Source organism: Octodon degus, unplaced genomic scaffold (genome assembly GCF_000260255.1).
Source record: "Octodon degus isolate 3935 unplaced genomic scaffold, OctDeg1.0 scaffold00174, whole genome shotgun sequence".
NCBI classification, from domain to species: domain Eukaryota; kingdom Metazoa; phylum Chordata; class Mammalia; order Rodentia; family Octodontidae; genus Octodon; species Octodon degus.
The window spans coordinates 4,493,036-4,505,946 of NW_004524750.1; the positions used below are offsets into that span (position 1 = coordinate 4,493,036).

The 12,911-nt window shown below is 41.4% G+C and overlaps 1 protein-coding gene across 2 annotated transcripts in view; it reads left to right on the plus strand.

The window, feature by feature from the left end:
* The window catches only part of Nrxn1 (neurexin 1), a 1,036,478-nt gene that overhangs the window by 455,534 nt on the left and 568,033 nt on the right, over positions 1-12,911 (plus strand). The gene's annotated exons all lie outside the window — the stretch shown is intronic.

Below are 12,911 nucleotides of genomic sequence, written 5' to 3' on the forward strand. Positions count from 1 at the left end.
GGATGCAGCTGTTCCTGCACAAAGGAGAATTTCTACGTAGTAAACTATTATCTAGGGTTTGCATTAGCTAAGTGCCGCGATGGTGAGCTTCTGGTTCTCTGTTGTCACGTTAGTGTTATTGTTACTATTATTAATGACTGTCTTATGTGAAAGAATGTTAACATGTTCAGAATAGCAGCACTCTTAGGGTTTTTTCCAGCGGTACAAATTGACCTATTTAAAAGACTTACCAAAACCCACAACAAAATAGAGATTATCCTTAAAATGATTAATGCTTTGCTAAAGATTAGGTAAGATTAGCGGATTAGAAGTGGTATTGGTTGCGCGGGGATCTGTGTAGTTCTAGGACTTTAGGTATGGTGCAGCTGCTGATGTGCATTTTCCGCGGGCAAACACTCGCGATAGCGTCTGAAGGGCAGCAGCTGGCCCGGGGAACTCTGTGGGTCCACCCACTGCGCTGGGACCCCAGGGCCATGCCCTTCCCCCCTTTGGACTCTGAAGGCACCTGCAGGACAAAATCCACATGTTCGTTCTCGACCCCGTCCTCTGCCCACGTAATCTTCTCTTCCCTAAGCGTGTGCAGGCTCCACGTGGGCTGCTGCCTGCAGCTGGGGCTGCGTGTCTGGAGCGTGTGTAGGCACAGCCTTGTTCTCATTCTTGACATTAGCCATGAATGGGGTCTGGCTCTTCCCTTATACGGTAGAACCTCGCGCACAGATGGCAAGCAAGCGAGGCGCTCTCGTTTGCCTCAGCAACAGCAGCACTTGCCACTGCGTGGGAACTGTCCGGGGGTCTCTCTCGCCTCAGTTTTGAAACTTTATGTTGTTTTGTACTTTATGAGATTATATTGTGGTCGTTGTGAATTTTGTGGATAGTTTCATGGCTCACCCTCTTCACTCATTCTACTCGTATTCCAGTGTACTGGTGCCTTTTGCTTTACAAAGCACATTTAATCTTTATCTTTCAAAAACTCTTCCTTGTGTTTCATCTCCTTGTGATTTCTTACCCCTGAAGTTCCACAGTTGGAGCAGGCAGTGGAGCACAGCATTCCCACTATGCCAGCATGCTGTGCTACTGTCTAATTTATATTATTGTTTTGAGGGATTTGACAGAGAATTAACTTGTCAATAGGGTGAGGTTTCATTTCTTAATTTTCAAATAGGTTTTGCTTTATAGAACTGAATCAAAATGCTAAAAGTATTTCCAATGAAACATTTTTATTGACTATATGCAAAGAATACCCCTGACAAGGCCTCCTGTCTATGGGTTCGGGCTTTATGCCGTAAACACGACAGCACGTGAAGTTCCACGTGATGGCGCAGGCAGTGTGGTGCCTGGAGGTTCGCGCTTCACAGCAGAGGCGAGACTTGAGCATGGGCTCACAAAGGCCTGGCATGTGCTCCTTTTAACTTTTGTCTATTTGGACTGTATCTAACAGTGAGTGGTATATCACAGTATCAAAAGGAAGGTCGAAGGTGAGCATGCCACTGGCCAGGGTTGGGGCAGACTAGAAGTGCAGCGCAGTTTTCTGGCTGTCTTGGCCTTCTGTTCCCAAATATCGATGAGAGGAACAAAGCACAACTGATGGAAGTCAAAAACCCAGACTGTGCTTGGAAAAGAAGCCGCTAATGACCGTGCATTGTTGATTGAGAAATGATCTTCATTTTGCAAATGTCAGCTTGCCTGTAGTTATAGTAAACCCGAAGCAATGAAAGTGTAGGAAGACTATTTCTACAAATCAAATCACACTGAATAATGATAATCCCCTTCTGGGTTACATAAATAACACCATGCAAAGACTTAATAAATAAATATATGGAAATATATATGCAAAAACTCAGGAAGAATATTTAACCTTTACCGATGCTTTAGCAACGCCGTGTGTCTGCCCCTCCGGAGGAGTAACCGCCTGCTCTTGCTCCCACACAGAGAAAATGCATCCATTTATTTTCAGGGATAATCAGCAAACTGAAAATTTGTTGTGTTTTTTATGGCACATTTTTAATCCCGAAAACAATCCTGACAGATGTATGCCTACATGCGGCAGTTGAGAGGGCTTTTTGGATATGAAATTATTTTTCATTTTGCTAAAGAATATTCTTTGCCAAACTTTGCTTAATCTAGTTTCCATGTTTTGCAAAACAGTTGCCACTCACTTGGGTCAGCTCATGGGTTCTCGTCTACTCGTTCAGTGTGGATCGTGTGGCTTTCTGTGTGTTTGCTGGACTTCCTGAGGGAACACACGACCCAGCCTTGGGGGGCTTGCTCTCCTCCACTCATTTTTACAGGAAATTATTTGAATGCCGCTCTTAGATGACAGTGGTGATGGCAGTGCTAAGGCCATTTGTTATTTTCTTGTAAATAGGTAAATGTCATTCAAAAATGCGTCTCTCGACGCGCCTCTTGCACAAATCAGCATTAAAATTATGCTGGAGCGATCTCAGAATACGTGCATTTTGATTACATCATTACCTGTGACTGGGTTTTCTAGGAAGGTGAAATGGTTCTGTGGCTTGCACCCTGGAATGTCTCAGTGATGAGAATGTGTAGGTAAAATTTATATGGGAAAGTAAAGCTTTTCTCGCATCCATTATAATGTGAAGAAGGTACAATAACAACTTACTTGGAAACATCCAAATTGAAAATATGGTAATTGAAGTGTCTCGTCACATTTTCCTCACTTGTAAATTGATTAAAATAAGTCTTATTCTGAATCGCACTTTTTTTCCTGTAGTTAGACAAATCGAATTAGTATGATTCCTTGGATTTTAACAAACTACACTTGGGGTAGAGGTTGCCTCTTCTTATAAGCACAGTCAATCAGTTCATTTTGTTTCTTAAAGACATTTTGTTCCTGGCTTAGTGTTTTATCTGTAAATTCTATGACTGCAGCCTCCAACTTCATAAGAAACAAACAAATGAAAAAAGAAGACAAATAGAGACAGTTCTTTTTAATAGGAGAAGGAATACACCACATTATAAAGAACTGCTCCCCAAAATAAAGCTTCAAAATGTCACATATCTGATAAGTTTCAAGGGGTGTGTTAGGATAACTGGAGAACGTTATTTGTATTAGCCCGGAGATATAATTAACAGTGGGAAGATGGGACTACTTTAGAGCTTGTAAATGTAATCTTGGATAAATCATACTAATTAATTGAACAGAAAGGAATCTTTCAAAAAAAGAGGTACTTATGTAAAGAGATGCCAAAGGCTGTATTTAAAGAAGTTTGTTCATGAAAACCTTTCTTGCAGTGGAAAATAGCTATTTGAGTGATCTACCCAATAACCAAGATAACTGGTGTGTGTGTGTGTGTGTGTGTGTGTGTGTGTGTGTGTGTTCTTATTTCTTTTACTCCTCTTCCATGTTACTACTACATGTTAATCTTTATATCACTTTTCTAGCTTGTTGTAGTCACCCCTTGGTTGCCCTTCCCTCCCTTTTTCTTTCTCCTCTGATCATCCCGCATCTTTACTAGTTTCCTTCTTCCTGTTTTCTTCATTTAAATGTTGCCAGTCTCTCCTTATGCTCTCAAACAGTGGCAATATTTTTCCTCCTGACTCCACTGAAGTTTGTGTTATTGGCCATTATTTTCTGACATATAATTTCTGTCTTTGGGCTTCCCTTGATCTCACTGTCAGTCTATTTGCATCTCTCAGGAAGTATTTCATTTTACTCATGAGTCTAGTGTTTTTATAGCCTGTTGAATAGAATCAGTAGTAGCCCACAAACCTAAGGATGACTGAATGGCTAAACCTTGCAAGAAGACTTCTAGCGTATTTCAGTGGCCGACGCTACAGTCCAGAGTCAGCTCTCAGGGGCTCGTAAACCCCCATGGTGGGACCCAGCCCTCACCCACCCTTACCTGCTGTGCAGCCGTGTCCACGTGGCTCACGCTGCCAGTTCGCCTGCTCGTGGCCTCCTGCGTGGCAGCGCCCTTTCCAGGCCCCTCACCCTTGCATACACTGATTTTTCCCCTGAGGGAGTGCTGCCGTTCCCCCGGAATGCACTCTTGTCAGGATTTTTTCTTAAAGGAATATCATTTATTTTTCAATGTCTACTTAGAATTTTCATCTCATGGAAATTTCCCTGGCATTGTATGCTGGGCGTTACCTCTTCTTCATTTGAGACTTTAGGGTAACAGGGTTTTGCTCTACCTCATATGTAGACATTTGTGACCTTTCTCGTTGGTGGACCAGAGACTGAATGTTGGCCATGTCCCAGGCCTACGCTGGGACTGTACGTTTACGCCAACTCTTCTACAGCAAACCATGTGATAGCTAATAAATGCACTTCTGCTTTTACCTAGTGATCCAGAAAGCGTGTGACCATATTAGCTAATTGAGGGTCATCGTGGAGAGGCTGAACATTGCCGTGATCACGTGGAAAGTTGTGAACATAACAACACTGTCACATTGCGTTAGCATGGCAGGGCGGGTGCTGCAGTGCAGCGCAGACTGGGCAGTAGCTGCCCCCATGCAGCAGTCCTGGATCAGAGCGCTGTTGTGCTGGTGCTAGGGCTTGGGGAACGTGAGCTTTGCTACTAAAAGATTATTTTCAGAATTCTAAACTGTGGGAAAGGAAAATCTTCCTGAGAGGAATTTATTGTGTCTTTGTATGGGAATTGCAAATGCTCACTGAAACAAAGATGAAATACGTTTGACTGGATCTTTAGCGCGGCATTTTGGAGTATCTCAAATCTTGCTTCTTGTCTTCTTTCATTGTTTGAAAGGAGAATCCAGGATTCACATCTGGTGAATCCTGACGGGTACTTAAAGACCTTGGATTCTGGTGTCAGCGTCCCCCTTTTAGAGTTACCAGGAGGAGTAGGCTGAGCGCTGACTCGCTGCTGGTGTCACCTGACAGTGGACCGCGTGTCACGATTAGCTGTGTCCACACCCGTATCTTCATTGTGACTTGATGCATTCTGTTAACTTCAAAACCATTTATTTCTAAGTGGTGGTAGCCTGTAAGCTGGTTAAAGCAATTCATAAGTAATATTTACTGGTAAACACTTAGAAAAATCAGTCTCCAAGGAAACAGAATCAGTGATGTCGCCGGTTAAGCTATGAAGGATTAAAATGTTCTTCACACAAAGTCAGAAAATGCAACAAAACACACAAAAGAAAGCTTAGTATGTGGCAGAGAAATGTAATATATAATGAGTGCTACCTTCTACTATTTTATATAAATTAATCTTTATTCTCATTGGCAATAGAGATCATAAAAATAAAAACATGAAAGGAAGCCTTTTCTTTGCACATTACAGTTGGGCAGTTGGACAATGGTGACGGAGTGTAAGAAAAGCTAAAGTGGAAAGACAAGCCCCCTGGCACTACACACTAGAATCATCCGAGGGGACTTCCTGCACCACTCGCAGCTGCGAGATGACCGAGTGACTAGCCTGCCTGTCCCCTGGGTAAACGCTGCCAGTCGGCCCCTAGAGATGAGGAAGAAGGCCTTCTCTAGGCTGTCGTGGAGTACTCTCCAAATGCCGTTCTGAATGCAAACCTCTGACCATGTTGGGCCTTGATGCAGCGTGCATGCTACCTCTCCATATGGATCTCAAAGGAACAGGGAGGCAGCCACCGCTGCTTGCAGCCCTGTGGTGGGTGCTCACACGGCACACAAGAGCTCGACTAACCAGGGCTCTAGTGAGAAAAAGGCTTGCAGTCTCCTTGGCTAACTACCTCTACAGGATGAAAGTGACTGTGATCTTCACAGATATTATTTGAGAGAGATCTGTACTCCAGCCTCCCTCTGGACGCTCTTCCTTCTGCACAAGTAAGCTTCATTTCTGCACGAGGCTGCCCTCCCTTCCGCCTCAGCCTCGAGCAGGCACAGAGTGTGGGCAGCGCGTGGACTCTGCCTGAGCCCTAGCTGCTCATGCTGAAAACTGTAGACCTTCAGCTTTACTGTTCCAATTGCGGTGGAGTTTGCTTCCCCAGAAATGGTGTACTGAAGGTCCTGGTGAACAAAGTGAAGATAAAGCACATTGAATTTCCAGAATCCGGCATGATATTAAGTTTAAATAATAAATAACTTCATATCCATTTATACAGAAAAGAAATGTAGAGAGAACAGATTGTTCACTACTTCCTGCTCTTTATGGGATCAAACTATCATCAGCATTTTTATTTTAGAGGATTAGAAAATTAAATATAATTAGCTTGGACTTTGAAAATATTTTACTTTACAAGTGTGCAATTGTGATTGGACGTGAAATGAACTGTGGGATCAGGGCTAGGTGGTTATGTTCGGACTCGGTGGCTGTAGCTATGCATAGCTGGTGCCGAAGAAGAAGTGCAAAAAGTTTTCATGTAGACCAATATATTTTAATGTCAATATCAACTTAATTTATATTGTATGGGGCCAGGGAGATGGCTCAGCACGTATGCTGTTCCACTGAGCTACTTCCCCAGCCCATGATTTACATTTTATAAGCTCTACCTTCTTAACATTCAAGTAATCTTAGTATTTTTTTATTTAAATTCAAGGATACTTAGGAAAGGATGGTTTCAGTAATTTATTTGGGCAGAAAAGGCAAATTGCTGGCACAAAGAGAATTTGAAAGCATCCTGATGTGCACCTACCAGTCTCTCAGATGGGGATCCATGCACTGTCCATGCCTTGGAAGTTCACCAGCACCCAAATTCTCCGGGGAAGCTCGTAATGAGAGGAATTTAACACGAAGCAATTTCCCCCTTGTGCTTAGATTTAATTTTAAGCCTTATGCTGCAAGAGAAGCGTGCATCTCCTCAGCTGCTCTGTTGCCAATCTTCAAGATGAGCTAGAAATTCATAGCGAGCTGTCAAAGACGTACTCTCATCAACTTCCATTTCTATTACAAAAGGTACTGATTATGAAAGAGAGATGAGAATTTCCTATGACTGTTCTATGACAGCCTTTTAAAAATAATAATTTAATATTTGATCATGAAATTAGGAAAAATATTTCCCTGAGTTCCTTTGCTGAAATCAGATGCACAGTACAGGAAATGGGCAGCCTAGACTCAGCATTGTGCTGGCCAGTGATGATGTACCAAGTGTGTCACTAGTTAATTGCATCCCAGCATTTTCTTTATATAGTTGTTGAGGCAGAAAGAAAATAAACCAAAGTCACAGGATAGCAGTGTGGTTGAAGGCCTTTGGAAGGTATTCAAGAAGAATGTAAGAGAAAGCAAGAAGCCTAGCACATGCAAACTTACTATACGATCAAGGGTAAGCTTACTACAAGAGCCCTGCAAGAAAAGACAGCACACAAGAACTATCTAGAATCCAGGAAAGGGTCAAAAGTAGGAATAATGTTGTGTTGGTAGCAAGGAAAAATTCATGGCATCAGGAAAAAGTGTCGCTGTGAAGAAAGTGTGCCATGTCCAGTCATCCTTTTTTCTTCCCTTGACAAAGCATTCTGTGTCTTTAATGAGATTTATGGCAGCAGTTAAAGAGTGTAGAGTTCTTTTATGGGAAGGACTTACAGTCTTCTCTGCAGCTCTGTGCTGTTATACGTGCTTACCTCTCGGTTCAACAGCAGCATAAAATTCAAGAGTGATCTGTTAGCTCTGGGTGTTACGGAGTGTGTGATTTTAATGATTCTAATGATCTACATTCATGTCTCTTAGAAAATGACCCGGAGAGTAGGAGGCTTACTCTCACCAGGACTTGGTGAGACAGGAAGGCACAAAGGCATTTCCTAACCTGAAATGATTTGAGAATGGAACAAGTTTCATAAAAGGACCATCTGATATAGAAAGATGTTTTAAAAACTGGGTCGTGAACAAAGAGGAGGCTGCATTTGAAGGAGACAGTAGGAACTGTGCATGTAGGTGCAAATGCGTCTTATAAATACATAACACATGACCCTTTCAGGAGACAAACAGATGGAACATGTAGCAGAAAATACAGAATACGTTTCCCTTGCTTTCTTCCCTTGGATGATGCGCTGTGTATTTTGGTATTTGGCAGTGCTCCTGTTGGCAGCTTTCATGGCCTCATCTGGATTCCACTAGCTCAGGACAATGCTAACATTGCGGGCAGCTCTGCAGAAAAGCAGGCCACTGAACTTGTTGCAACGATTTCCCAGGTCATAGCTGGATGTCAGATATCCAGGAAAACATGTTTGACTGTTGTGACTGTGACTACTGATATGTCAACTTCATGGATTAGGAGAGGCCTGCACTTAGCAGCTCACGCTCCTGTGGGGTCTGGGTAGGACTTGGAGCGGCAGCCTCGGGGGTTGCATGTGACTTTTTCCCTGTTCCTCTCGGCCACTGTTCCTCTGCTCTGCTCCTTGTCACTTCTGCCGTGGCATTTCATCCTTGACAGGAGCTAGCCACAAGCTGAATCCCCTGAACCATGAATCAAACTAAAGCTTTCCTCTGTAGAAATGTGGGTGTCAGGGATTAACACCCAGCAATGGGATGCTGACCAATACAGAAAATTGATGGCAGATGTGGGGTTATAGTGGTTATAACCACATAGCTCAGATAACTTTGGAACTGGTTTATTGGAGGAGTTTGGAAAGTTGTGGCCATGCAGGCTAGAAAAATTTTGGAAGGCAGTAAGCAGAGTCTAGTGGGTGATTGCAGTCAGAGCTTAGAAGACCAGAATCCTGATAGGAACGTGGACATTAAAGAGGTTCTAGTTGGGAGCAAGGACTCCATTCACATGACTAGAAGATCATGTGTATTACACTCTGGCAGAAACTTATCTATGTTTTGTCCATTTCTTGGAACTTAACAGGAAATTCAGATTATAAGTGGTTGAGTAAGTAATTTGGCAGAGATATTTCAAGATAGGCCAAGATTTAGGCTGTAGCATGGGTAGTGCTTGCTGCTTTTACCCATATTTGTAATAAGAAGCAGAGGAGAAAGGCATTCAGAAAATTTTGAAAAGTTTCAATTTTGGCCAAGAGGTACAAGGTATATAGCTGGGGCTGCTGCGCGCTTAGGTGCTAAACCAATTAGCAGCTTTGAAGAGAAACCAAGTATTTGTGCAGTAACAAGAAGAAAAATGCCTTTAAGACGTAACAGAAATCAGCAAGATTCCACCCGCTGCACTCTGGCGGGTGCAAAATTATAAACATTTCAGTTGAAAACTTAGCCCCTGAGACACCTGCTTGAGCAGAGTGTCTTAGAGAACTAGGTCCCTGTTGTTCATTTCACCAAACTGACCCAGGTGGAGGCTTCTATGGCCACAGTCCAAGGCGTGTGACCAGTGCTGTCACTGAGAGGAGACCTTCCTGTCCTCCATGTGGTGCTCATCGTACTGACATGAAGAATGTAAGGGTTGTAATGTCAGGGAGGCTTCTATCCAGATTGAAAAGCAGGACCTGGAAGGCTAGACAAGGATCATGTGACACGGCAGTGCACGAAACTAGGGGAACAAAGTCAAAGGTGCAGTGGATGCCCCAGGATTTCCAGATACCTGGAACATGGTAGATATTGAGGAAAGTGGATTGTGAATGGAGCCAACACAAGAGAGAGGCCATGTGAACAGTAACTAGCAAAGCCACAGGCACAGGATCATCCAAGATCTGAGGAAATCACAGCTTACCACCAGGAGTCTTGGGTGCTAGACAGAGTCGTATAAAATCTAGTGCTTGGCCTACCAGGTTTAATTTTTGTTTTGGTCTGGTTCTTTTGTCTTCCTACTCCTCTCTTTTGGAATGAAAATGTTCCCTTGATGCTATTATTTCCTTGAAGTTATCCAAATTATTTCTGGTATTTACAGAGTTTCATAGTTAGGGGCTTTCCATGAGACTCAGAAGAAACTTAGACTTGGAGTTTTGAAAAATGTTGGTAGTTGTGAGACTTTTTTTTTTTAAAGACTACAAAACAGTTAAAAGAAAAAAAAATAGCATTAGAAATGATACAAGATTTCATGAAACAAAATAATAGGAATTCAAGAATGGTTGCTGTATTACATGATGCTATGTTAAAATTAGTTGTTTAGATTACCACAGATAAATGTGCAAAGTTTTTAAAGAAAAAAAACAACAAGGCCAGCAATATAGCTCAGCAGACTAAGCACCTGCTTTGGCAAGTGCTGGGACCAGGGGCCAGTCCCTGATCCTGCATGCCCGCCCCCAGGGGACACTGAGCAGGCGACAGAGTCTGGGTGTGGTAGCGTACACCTGTAATCCCAATGCTCAGGAGGCTGAAAACAGGAGGATCACTATGAGTTGTAGCTGCGTAATGAGACCCTATACTAAATACATAAATGAGAAACAAAAAAATAAGAAAAGAAAACAGAATAACAAAGAAGTTACAACAATTCAAAAGAGGAAAAAAGTCAGAGTAAAGAGCAAAAAAATAAAAGCATCAAATGCTCCTTTCAAAAGACCAGCAGAAATCAATGATACAGTTATTCTACCTACACCACATGTAGACCTAAATGTAGCCTTTTCTCTTCTTTCACTCGTCCTTTTCCTCATCCCAAGTTTTCCTTCACATCGAGCAGTTTCTTTCCCTTTCACAGTATCTGTTGGACCTTTTAGATTATAATTACTCTTTCAGGTTCTCACAGTAGCGAGGTAATATAATGTTTGCACATGTGGATCTGACTTATGTCACTTCCCAATACAGTCTCTAGCCACATCCATGTATCTATAAGAACATCAAGTTTGCCTTTTGTTAAATAGCTGAATAATACTCCATTGTGTAAAAATACCACCTTTTTCTTATCCATTCCATAGTCGATGGGCATTTGGGTTGTTTCCAAGGTTTAACTATGACAAATTGCTCTGCTGTAAACCTGGGTGCACATATATCGCTGTGGTATGAAGATTTCAGATGTTTTGGAAAAATACCTAGGAGAGAAACAGCTGCCTTGAACAGGACCTCCAATCCTAGCTTTCTTGAGGTATCTCTGTACCGATTTCCATAATGGTTGTACTGGCCTGCACTCCCTACAACAGTAGAGAAGGGTTCCTTGCCCCCCACAGCCTCTCCAACATTTGTCAGTGGTTGAGTTCTATATGGTAGCCATTCTTTCTGATGTTAGGTGGTAACTCAACATTGTTTTAATTTGCATCTCTTGAATGATCAATGATGTCGAACCTTTTTCATATATTTATTTGTCATTTATATCTCTTCATTTGTGAAGTCTATATTCACCATGCCTGTTTTTGGATTGGGTCTTTGAATTTTGGAGGCCTAATTTTTTTTTAATTCTTTGTATGTTATAGATAGGAGTCTTTTGCCTAAAGGACAATGTTCTATAAGTGTTTCACACTTTGTGGGCTTTCTTTTTACTCTGTTGGTGATTTCTTTTGATGTGCAGAAGCTTTTCGAAAAGATGAGATCGCAATTTTTGATTCTTTGAAGTATTTCCCATGTAGTTTGATTTTTGTTCAAGAACTCTTTACCTACCCCTGTGTCCTTAAGGTTTCTACCTACTTTCTCTTCCAGAAGATTTAGTGTTTCAGTTTTAATATTTAAATCTTTGATCCATTTGACTGTAGTTTTGTACATGGTGAGAGGCATGGGTCTATTTTAAGCCTTTGGCATGTGGAAGGCTATGTATTAAAGAGGCTATCTTTCTTCCAGTGAACACATTTGGTCCTTTTGTCAAAGATAATGTAGCTGAGTGTGTTTGTAGTTGTATCTGTATCTTCTAGTATGTTCTACTGATTCTCAGGTTTGTCAATTTTTCCAGTCCCATGCTGCTTTTTCACAGTAGCCTTGTAGTATAATTTCAAGTGAGGAATTATGATGCCTCCTCCCTTTCCTTTGGATATTCTTGCTCTCTTCTGGTTCTAGATGAATTTTAGAAATGTTTTTTCTAGACATGTGAGGTATCCTAGTGCTATTTTAACTGGGATTGCATTGAATCTGTATAACAATTTTGGGAGTATGGCCATTTTCATAATGTTGGTTTTTCCTATCCCAGAGCAATGAATATGTTTCCATTTTCTGAAGTCCTTTTCAATCTCTTTTTGAAAAGTACTATAATTTTCACTGTATACATCTCTTACCTCTTCTGTGAGATTGATTCTTAAGTATTACATTTTTGAGGGTGTTGCTGTGAAAGGCATGGTTCCCATAATTTGTCTCTTGGTGTGTTTGTTGTTTGTGTATAGAACAGCTATGCCTCTTGAGTGTTGACTTTGTATCCTGCTACACTAATGAATTTGGTTATTAATTCAACAATCTCTTAATGAAGTTTTTGGAGTCCACTGTATCATGTCATCTGCAAATAATGATAATGTTGAGTTTTCCTTTCCAATCATTATTCCTTTTATTTCTTTCTCTTGTCTAATTGCTCTGGCTAATGTTCCTAGTATGATATTGACCAGGAGTGGTGACAGTGGGCATCCTTGTCTTGTTTATGATTTTAAAGTGAAGGCTTTCCATTTTTGTCCCTTAAGTATGATGTTGGCTGTTGGTTTGTCATATGGCTTTTGTCAGGTTGAGGTAAAGATCATGCACTCTGATTTTATGTAGTGCTTTTATCATGAATGTGTTGGACTTTGTCAGAAGCTCTTATTTTGCATCTGTTAAGATGATCATGTAATTTTTGTCTTTGACCTTGTTGATGAGGTGTAGTACACTTATGGCTTTGCCTATAATGAACAATCCCAGCAATTCCTGCATTAGTGGGATGAATCCCATTTGTTTGTGATGTATAATGTTTTTGATGATTTGCTGCATTCTGCTTACTAGTATTTTATTGAGGATTTTTGCATCTATGTTCATTAAGCAGACAGGCCTGTAGTTCTCTTTTTTTGGTTGAGTCCTTCTCTGATTTTGGTATCAGAGTAATACTTGGCTCCCTGAATGAGTTTGAGAGAATTGCTTCCCTTTCAATTTCATTGAAGTCTTTAAAAAGAGTTGGCGTTAGGTTCTCCCTAAATGTCTTGTCTTGTCTTCTCTTTCTCTTTCTCTTTCTCTTTCTCTTTCTCTTTCTCT